The sequence below is a fragment of the Anguilla rostrata genome, chromosome 3 (assembly GCF_018555375.3).
Source record: "Anguilla rostrata isolate EN2019 chromosome 3, ASM1855537v3, whole genome shotgun sequence".
Taxonomy (NCBI): Eukaryota; Metazoa; Chordata; class Actinopteri; order Anguilliformes; family Anguillidae; genus Anguilla; species Anguilla rostrata.
The window spans coordinates 73083749-73092794 of NC_057935.1; the positions used below are offsets into that span (position 1 = coordinate 73083749).

Sequence of the window (9046 nt, forward strand, 5' to 3'; positions counted from 1 at the left end):
GATGCCACACTAACATGGCACACTCTCCACAGGAAGATGCCACACTAACATGGCCCTTCCTCACAGGAAGGCGACCTGACCCTGGAGGCGCCATGGTGCCCCCTCAGCGAGATGGCGGGTAGCCTGGGGAGAGCCCAATGGGACGGCCACTCTGGCGGGTTCGATAGAGCAACCGACTCTGACTGCGCACGACTGCGCATGACTGCGCAGAAGACCGGGGGAGATGTCGGGAGCGGTGGTGTTAACTGGGATAGGGGCATCGTCCCCAAGGAAACAATGCTCGGAGAACGGGGGCAAGGAGGACTCAGACTGGGGAGACAGGCTGGTTAGTCTAACCCGCAAATGGGTTCTATGAACTAAACTTGCCTGTGGCATTAATGTGCCATTTAACGTGCCTGTAAGGTTCTAGCATTAATGTGCCATTTAATGTGCCTGTAAGGTTCTAGCATTATTGTGCCATGTAACGTGCCTGTAAGGTTCTAGCATTAATGTGCCATTTAACGTGCCTGTAAGGTTCTAGCATTAATGTGCCATTTAACGTGCCTGTAAGGTTCTAGCATTAATGTGCCATTTAACGTGCCTGTAAGGTTCTAGCACAGGGCCCTAGAACATCCTCAGGAAGCTTGGGCACGCACTCCCAACGTACACATTTCCCAGTTTTGCTGGAGGTCCCCTGTAGCTCAGTTACAAATCAAGGAGGAATATTAGAATGTGATTCAGTTCTGCTATTCATGTTAAAATAAAACTATTTGAATTGAATTGAATAATTGAATAATTCTTAAGATGCTATTCACGCATATCCTTGCACACATAAATGCAGCATGCATACAAATCGGGGACTTTACCACAATGTGTGTGTGGGACATGTATGTTCCCATTTCCACCGTATTACTGTCAGTACTGTATTAGCTTGTTTCTGACCACAAGCAACCCATTCTGTGGGTCTACCAGTCAGCTTTTCTGAACACTCTACACTCCAGAAAGTCTGTAGATGAATTGGAGTCATTTTCTTATGAGAATAATAGTACTGGATTCTGAAACTACATAACTACCCCCCTTTGAAAGTTTTCTGTTCATTCCAGGTATATTGCACTGGATATCTGCCAATTTCTTATTAATTTAGTTTGACATAGGTGTTCTGTCTACCCTGAACAAGAACCTGCAGGTTGCATGTTTCTGTGTGATCTCGACTGTCCAAGTAAGACAACAGTTTATTTTCTTTTATATGTATATCCTGACATTACTGCTTTTTCTCTTTAGTCTAACTTTGACTTTGGTAAGCAGCTTAGCTTCCAAGCTTTTAGAGAGGGAACTTTGTTGTTATAAGTGCAGTTAGAAAGACCTGTGAGCCTGAACAATGTTTTTAAAAAATGTGTTATCATTTATTAATGGTTTTGTTCAATAGCAGCTGTATTCAAGCAATCAGCTGATACTGCAGTTCTTCCACGAGGTGGCAGGAGTTTGCAGGGAAATTTCTGGGATAAGTGTTAATATGACACATTATTGGAAGATTCTTGTAAGACCGTAAAACCTCACAAGGTGGTGCTGTTCACAGCAGGTGTGTTCCACAGTCTGGAACCATCTAAAACTAAATTAATCTGAGCAGTTCAGAGAAAAAAAAATCTAAATCAAGTATTTATTAAATAATGGCTCCAAATTCAAATTGATAGTGATTTGGAACTACTACTGAAAATTCCTCCAAAGTGTGAAGGAAGGAAGAGCAATCTCTTACCCATTTTGTAGCTTTTGCCAATATGTAACTATAACCAAGGAGGTTTGTAAACGTCTTATACATACCAATCTTATGTTGTAGACATCAACATATCTGTAAAATACATTACATTACATTAATACATTTGAGATATGTTGATGTTCAAAAGCATTGCTAGTACGTATACTTCCTTCTTATACGTAACTGTTTTTAAACGGCTTCTGGCAGTTAAACATAGCGCTTGGTTGTATAGCAGGTGGACAAATACTGGTGCTTGGCTGGTTTGCAAGGTTAAAATGTCTGCCTCCTGCAGGACCGGTATATTAACTGGGTGTGGTTTCAGTAAACTACCCTGCACAACAGCTATTTTCTTCAGCTCTGGTTTATGCACACATTAGCCTGCAGCGAATGCCATCATTAAAAATGTATTCTGCTGACAAGCAAAAACAATAAATGTTCAGTCGGGCTATCAGTTTAGTTACAAGCTGCACAAATACTAGTACTAAAACACCCCTTTGATGTTTGCAACTCAGGAGGCTTACAGGAGGTACACTAGAAAAGTACAAGGACTCATCACTTTCTACTTGTTCAATGAAGGAGCCAAAGTTTCATTTTCACTGTTGGCACCGCCGCAGGTAACACCCAATGGCGTATATTTCAGGTCTCAAAATTCTGCACACTTTCAGTATCAAACACAAGTACAACAGCAGGAGCAGCAGGAGCAGCAGCAGCAGCAGGAGCAACAGCAGCAGCAACAACCATGCATCCAGAGCATCCAGTCCTCTCTATGAAAATGCTTCTCAATTTTGTGAGAACACCAGGAGGAGCTATGGCCATGATTATATTATTCATCATGTTCCAGTACATTTTCAAATTGGATTTTGTATGTCCCTGTGACCTTTTCTACAACACACTTTTCTGTGTACTTTATGTGGTTCTACCGTTCGGCATAGTGACTCTGATTGCGATGCTGATAGACCCTCATTGTACGTGGGAATGCAAACTAAATGGATGCAGGACATGCATGCCACACCGCTCCTCAATAGTCAGCAGTCTACTCCTAGGCTTTCTGTGGGTAATTACTGCATTGATTGATGGAGACCTAATAGTGTGTTTAAATGCCACTAACATGACGGCTGGGCAGCAGGATGCATGCATAGATGTGATCAACCAGAGCCCTGAACAGCAAAGGACCATCAACTACTATGTGAACGTATCTCGGGTGAGTGATTACATTTTAAATTATTAAATTAATAATATTATATTTAATTACTATTCAATGCTACTACTATTAACAATAATAATAATAATAATAAGAAGAAGAAGCAGAAGAAGAATAATACAAAAAACTATTTTGTCTCTTTACAGATCGTAGGCCTCAGTTTCATATTGAGTATGTCGCTCCTATTTGCTGCCTGTAATTTCCGGCACAGGAAACCATACCATGACTCTCTGCGCAAAAAGTACAAAGATGAACACATAAAGGCCTTTCTGAATGAGGAACAAAGTACACTGGGAAAAGCAGAAGCTGAACAACTAATTGCAAATAGGAGGAACTCAACGCTCCCACCACGTTCTTCACCGAGACAATCTGCCTCACATCCTCCTGCTCAAAATGAAGTTCCAAATGTACGCACACCTTTACTGTAAAAAATTTACTGAAAAGAAATGCCTTCATTAAATTAACTGAGTAGCCGATTAGCACTAAACGGCATCGATTAGCACAACCCACGCTGCTGCACAGCAAACAAAATAAGGAACAATGACTATACACAGGGTTTGTAAGGAATTAACAAAAGTTGGGACAGCTGTAGGAATTATTTGCATCAACTTTCAAGGCTTAATTTACTTCCATTGCTGCAGAAAAGCTGTAAGTTGTTAACCCATTACTTGTTCCCAAAGAAAGGCCTTTTTATAACTCTAAAATTAGCATTATTATTCAGTTTTTGGTAACCTAAACTGTTTTTTTTAACCTCTGGCAGTTTGCCACTTACCTTTGTACCATTTCAGGTAATTCGGTGGACTTGAACTGCTTAAATTTCAATAAAACTGGAAAAATGGGGGTGTGTAAAACTTTTGGGCAGTAGTGTACTTCAAAAAAAAAACTGAGGAACAGATTCTCTCCCTCTCTTCACGCATTTCATTACATTTATTTGGCAGACGCTTTTGTCCAAAGCAACGTACCTTCCAGGGAACATTTACACATGGCAATCACCACACCTCTCAACAGAATAATTAAACCCTCAGCTGTGGCTGTCTCGTTGAGATTCGTACGGAACGTCTGTCGTGGCACCGTGGCAAGTCTCCCTTTGCGCATCGAAATGAAACCTTTTCATTGGAAAGTGGTCCTCGGTGTGTTACTGCACCTTTCCCGACTTGGTTCCACACAGGAGAGGATTCCCAAAATTATGTAACAGTTATTCATAGCCATGAACACATTACGTCCAGTTCACAGAGTAAGCATGGGTTAGAGTAATCTTATGTCAAAATATAAGGCTCAAAAACAAGCTACAACATCAAGATAGCGATACAAGTGTAATGTAAGTGCTGGGTGGAGGTACATGTGTCACACAATAGTTTTTGGTTCAATTTTCAAAAATAATTGTAAAAGTAATAAAAGTGTCTATTGTCTGAATGTGTGCATGTGTATGTGTGTACAGTATGTCTGTGTCTGAGTGCGTGTGTGTGTGTACACAAGTGTGTGTGAGTTTGTGTGTGTATGTGTGTGTCTGAGTGCACGTGTGTTGGTGTGTGTGAACTTATGTATGTGTGAGTGTGTGCATTTGTGTATGCATGTGTATGTGTGTGTACAGTATGTCTGTCTGAGGGTGTGTGTGTGACTGACTAACTCCTGTAGGGCTGCTATGTTTGCTGGTTTTTGTTTCAACAATCTACCCCACATAGATTAGTCAATTACAGTCATGGTTCCAGTAAGGTACTTCACTACTTCAGACAAAACTTCAGCCAGTTACAAGCTGCACAAAAACTAGTACTAAAACACACATTTAATGTTTGTAACTCATTTGTCTGCTGTCCTGTGTAACTTTGTGTTTTATGTCAGGTCCCCCTTGCAAAACATGATTTCCATCTCAATGGGATTTTTCTGTTTAAATGCAGGTTAAATAAACAGAAAATAAATAAACAGGAGACTTGCAAGAGGCTTACAGGAGGTATACTGGAAAAGTACGAGGACTCATCACTTTCTACTTGTTCATGATCTGTTTTCTCATTGTGTTTTTGGGGCTGTGCTAATTTCAGTGTGGATAAAGTTCAAGGAAGGAATCAAAGTTTCATTTTCACGCAGGTGACACTCGATGGCACTTATCTCTGCTATATAAGATTCTGCACACTTCCAGCATCAAACACAAGCACAACCCACAGCAGCAGCAGCAGCAGCAAGCAGGAGCAGCAGCAGCAGCAGCAGCAGGAGCAGCAGCAGCAGCAGCAGCAAGCAGGAGCAGCAGCAGCAGCAGCAAGCAGGAGCAGCAGCAGCAAGCAGGAGCAGCAGCAGCAGCAAACAGGAGCAGCAGCAGCAGCAGCAGCAGCAGCAGCAGCAGCAAACAGGAGCAGCAGTCATGCATCCATTCGTCTCTAAGAAAAAACTTCACAATCTTATGAAAACACCAGGAGGGGCTATGGCCATGATTGTATTATTCATCATGTTCCAGTACATTTTCAATATGGAATTTGTATGTCCCTGTGACTTTTTCTATAACATACTTTTCTGTGTACTTTATATGGTTCTACCGTTCTTCACAGTGACTCTGATTATGATGCTGATAGACCCTCGTTGTACGCGCGAATCCAAACCAAGTGACTGCAAGTTACCAATAGTCAGGAGTCTACTCGCAGGCTTGGTGTGGATAATTACTGCATTGATTGATGGAGATGTAATAGTGTGTTTAAATGTGACTAACATGACGGCTGGGCAGCAGGATGCATGCGTAGTTGTGACCAAGCAGAGCCCTGAACAGCAAAGGAAGATCAACCACTATGTGAACGTATCTCGGGTGAGTAATTACATTTTAAATGACTAAATTAATATTATTATATTTAATTACTGTTCAATGCTACTACTATTAACAACAACAATAATAATAATAATAATAATAATACAAAAAATGATTTTGTCTCTTTACAGATATCAGTCCTCGGTATCATATTCTTTATATCAATCCCATGTGCTTTGTATAATTACTGCAATAAGGAAACGAAGTCAAACGAAAATACCACTCAGAATGATGAAGACATTGAACTGGCAGAGGATGTAACATGTGCGCCGAAGATTCAGCCTCATGGAAGGGATGACTCACAAAAGGACCACGGAAGAACGCAGAACCCAAACCCAGAACAGGATCCACTGGTACCACCAAATTCTTCACAGACACAAACTGCCACAAATAATGCTTAAATTGTAGCTGAAGTTCTAAGCACAGATAAATAAATATATTCATCTGGGGCCCAGGGAACTCAGAAGACCTCAGGTTAAATTACAGAAAGTAAAATTTTAATGCTGGAGCATTGATAGGCTGGAGCAGGTGCATTGATAGGCTGGAGCAGTGATAGGCTGGAGCATTGATAGGCTGGAGCTGGAGCATTGATAGGCTGGAGCTGGAGCATTGATAGGCTGGAGCTGGAGCATTGATAGGCTGGAGCTGGAGCATTGATAGGCTGGAGCTGGAGCAGTGATAGGCTGCTGTATGTAATGTAACAGTGTAACAAAACTGCAATGATTGATGACATAACAGCAAGCAAATATATTTGCTGTGAAGTAAGGTTTGGTAAGGTTTGGTTTACTAAACAACAAGGTTGTAATTGCAGTGCTTTTTCTTATTATTGTTTAAAACTGCACCTTTTAATCACTGTGTATATGAACCAGAAAATAAAGTAGAAGGTAAGCATAATATCCATGTGCAATTTCTCTCTGAAGTGCTTTTGCTGTCGCCTTAGTCTACCAAAATGTATACAATTTGCTTATTTACTTCATCAGTGAATTTGTCTCTTGATTTTGCTAAATAAAATAAACACTTTCATTCATACATTGATGTAAGATTGTGTCATAATTTGGCGCTTGGGCCTTCCCATCCATGGCTCAGGAAATGTGTTGATGTGTCATCATCTACGTAATAGAATTGTGGGTATGTGTAGTTCCATGAAACTGACTGTGACATATTTACATTTATATAAGAGTTAGCCTCTTTCATCAATGTATCTATTAAAAGGCAAACATTACATTAACATTACATTACACTACATTTATTAGGCAGACGCATTTATCCAAAGCGACATACAATAAGTGCATACCGCAGGTCACTGGAACAACTACAAAAACACAGGTCCGATAAGATGCATTACTCATTTTGTACAGTTATTCATAGCCATGAACACATTAAGTCCAGTTCACACAGTAAACATTACTCGGACCTACATTATGCTAAATCAAGCTAGGAGGCATTATAAGCTACAACATCAAAATAATGATACAAGACACAATAAGTGCTGGATAGAGGTAGATGTGTAGCATGAAAGAGGGGAATTTAAGTGATAGAAATGATCTCTGATTGGGAAGCATGCGGTCTCTGTTAACATCCCTTACAGGAATTGGTTTACAGAACATCAAGCATACAGCAAATAAAATCCTGCTTTTTATGGCAAAACAATGAGCAAAGAATGTAGAGCAAATAGAGCAACTGAAAATAATATTTCAATCATCAATCCGTCCAACCAGCATGGTGTGTGCGTGTATGCGTGTGTGTATGTGAGTGCATGAGAGTGTGTATGTGAGCCCATGAGTGTGTGTGTGTGCGTCCATGAGTGTGTGTGTACGAGAGAGTCCATGAGTGTGTGTGTGTGTGTGTGCGTGGGTGGGTGAGTCCATGAGTGTGCGTGTGTGTGCGTGGGTGGGTCAGTCCTTGAGTGTTTTTTGTGCGTGTGTGCGTGTGTGTCTGTGAGTGCGTGTGAGTGCATGTGTGAGTGCGTGTGTGTGCACGAGTGTGTGTGTGAGTGCGTGTGTGTGTGTGTGTGTGTGAGTGCATGCGAGTGTGTGTGTGTGTGCGTGTGTGAGAGTGCGTGTGGGTGTGTGTGTGAGTGTGCCAGTGTGAGTATGTAAGTGTGTGTGTGTATGTATGTGTGTGCGCATGTGCGAGTGTGTATGTGTGTGTGTGTGTAACTATTTTCTAAAAGAATAATACACTAAATAGCCATTGATATACAATTTTCTATATTCACATGAGGGAAGTGATGACTGCCTAGCCTACAGCATAAAGTATTTACAACTGGCCTACCTCTTCAGAACATATGATAACCTGCATGTAGTTTCATACATTTCATCCAGCTGTTCTTCCCGTTACAAACCGTTTGATCTCTGAGGGTTTGATCCTACTGACACTCGCACACTGAAGAGATAAGCCATAAATGCAGCATTTAGACACTTAAAGTAATTTTATTTCAAATAATAAAAAAATATATAAAATAGACTTATTAACTCCATGACCAACTAAACACAATAAACATCTTAAATCTGAAATGCTGTGGTATTGACTTCCAGAGCACACTTTCCACTCTGCTAAGTGAATCTCAGCATTTTTGGCTCTTTGTATTCATACAGAATAAAGAACAATAACAGGAAACAACCACTGGCCACCTTCTCTGCCTGTACAAAATGGCTGCACGTTATGAGCCCACAACAGACCAGCACAGATGGGCAGCCACGTCCAGGCATCACATTCAATAACTGCAAGTATGAGAACACAGCACAGTGCACTACAACTTCACAGCACTGGCAGGAGACTACATCACCCATAATGCAACATAAATTAAATAGAAATATACACACGCATACACACTCACACACAAATATATATATGTTAGTGCAATACTACAATATAGAAATGAATTACAGGTAGTTCCTGAAGGTATTTTACATACAGACTGACTCACCCTGTCCACAATTAGGATTTTGCACAATACCAGGAATAATTATGCTGGAGAAACAGCTGTTATGACGTTTCATAAAGGTGTGAGAACATTTCAGTGTACTTCTGAACAGAATTATAAGTGCACTGTGTTGGTGCTTTTGAGTGTAGTGTGCAGGTATTGTACAGGTGTCCAGTATGAAGTTGTCCCCTCTGACCTCTGACCTCTGACCCTGGGCCTCAGATGCCGAAGATGACCCGGAGGTCGGCCAGGGACAGTTTGGTAAAGGAGTTGCCCGTCCCGGAGAGCACCTTGGAGGCCAGCTCCTTCTTCTTCTCCTGGAGAGAGGAGATCTTATCCTCCACTGTGCCTTCGCATATGAACCTTTGGGAAACAGTGATGAAACACCTCAGTTTTCAC

At 41.1% G+C, this 9046-nt stretch overlaps 2 long non-coding RNA genes across 2 annotated transcripts in view; both read left to right on the forward strand.

Moving 5' to 3' along the window:
* Positions 1 to 759, forward strand: part of LOC135251893 (uncharacterized) — a 30679-nt gene extending 29920 nt beyond the window's left edge. The window contains exon 2 of the long non-coding RNA XR_010329220.1: positions 403 to 759. This is a non-coding gene — a long non-coding RNA (uncharacterized LOC135251893). The remainder of the gene's footprint in view (positions 1 to 402) is intronic.
* Positions 760 to 4345: 3586 nt separating this feature from the next.
* Positions 4346 to 6752, forward strand: LOC135251894 (uncharacterized). Its single transcript, XR_010329221.1, has 2 exons — positions 4346 to 5721; positions 5853 to 6752. It is a non-coding gene; the product is annotated as an uncharacterized LOC135251894 (long non-coding RNA).
* Positions 6753 to 9046: the final 2294 nt, after the last annotated feature.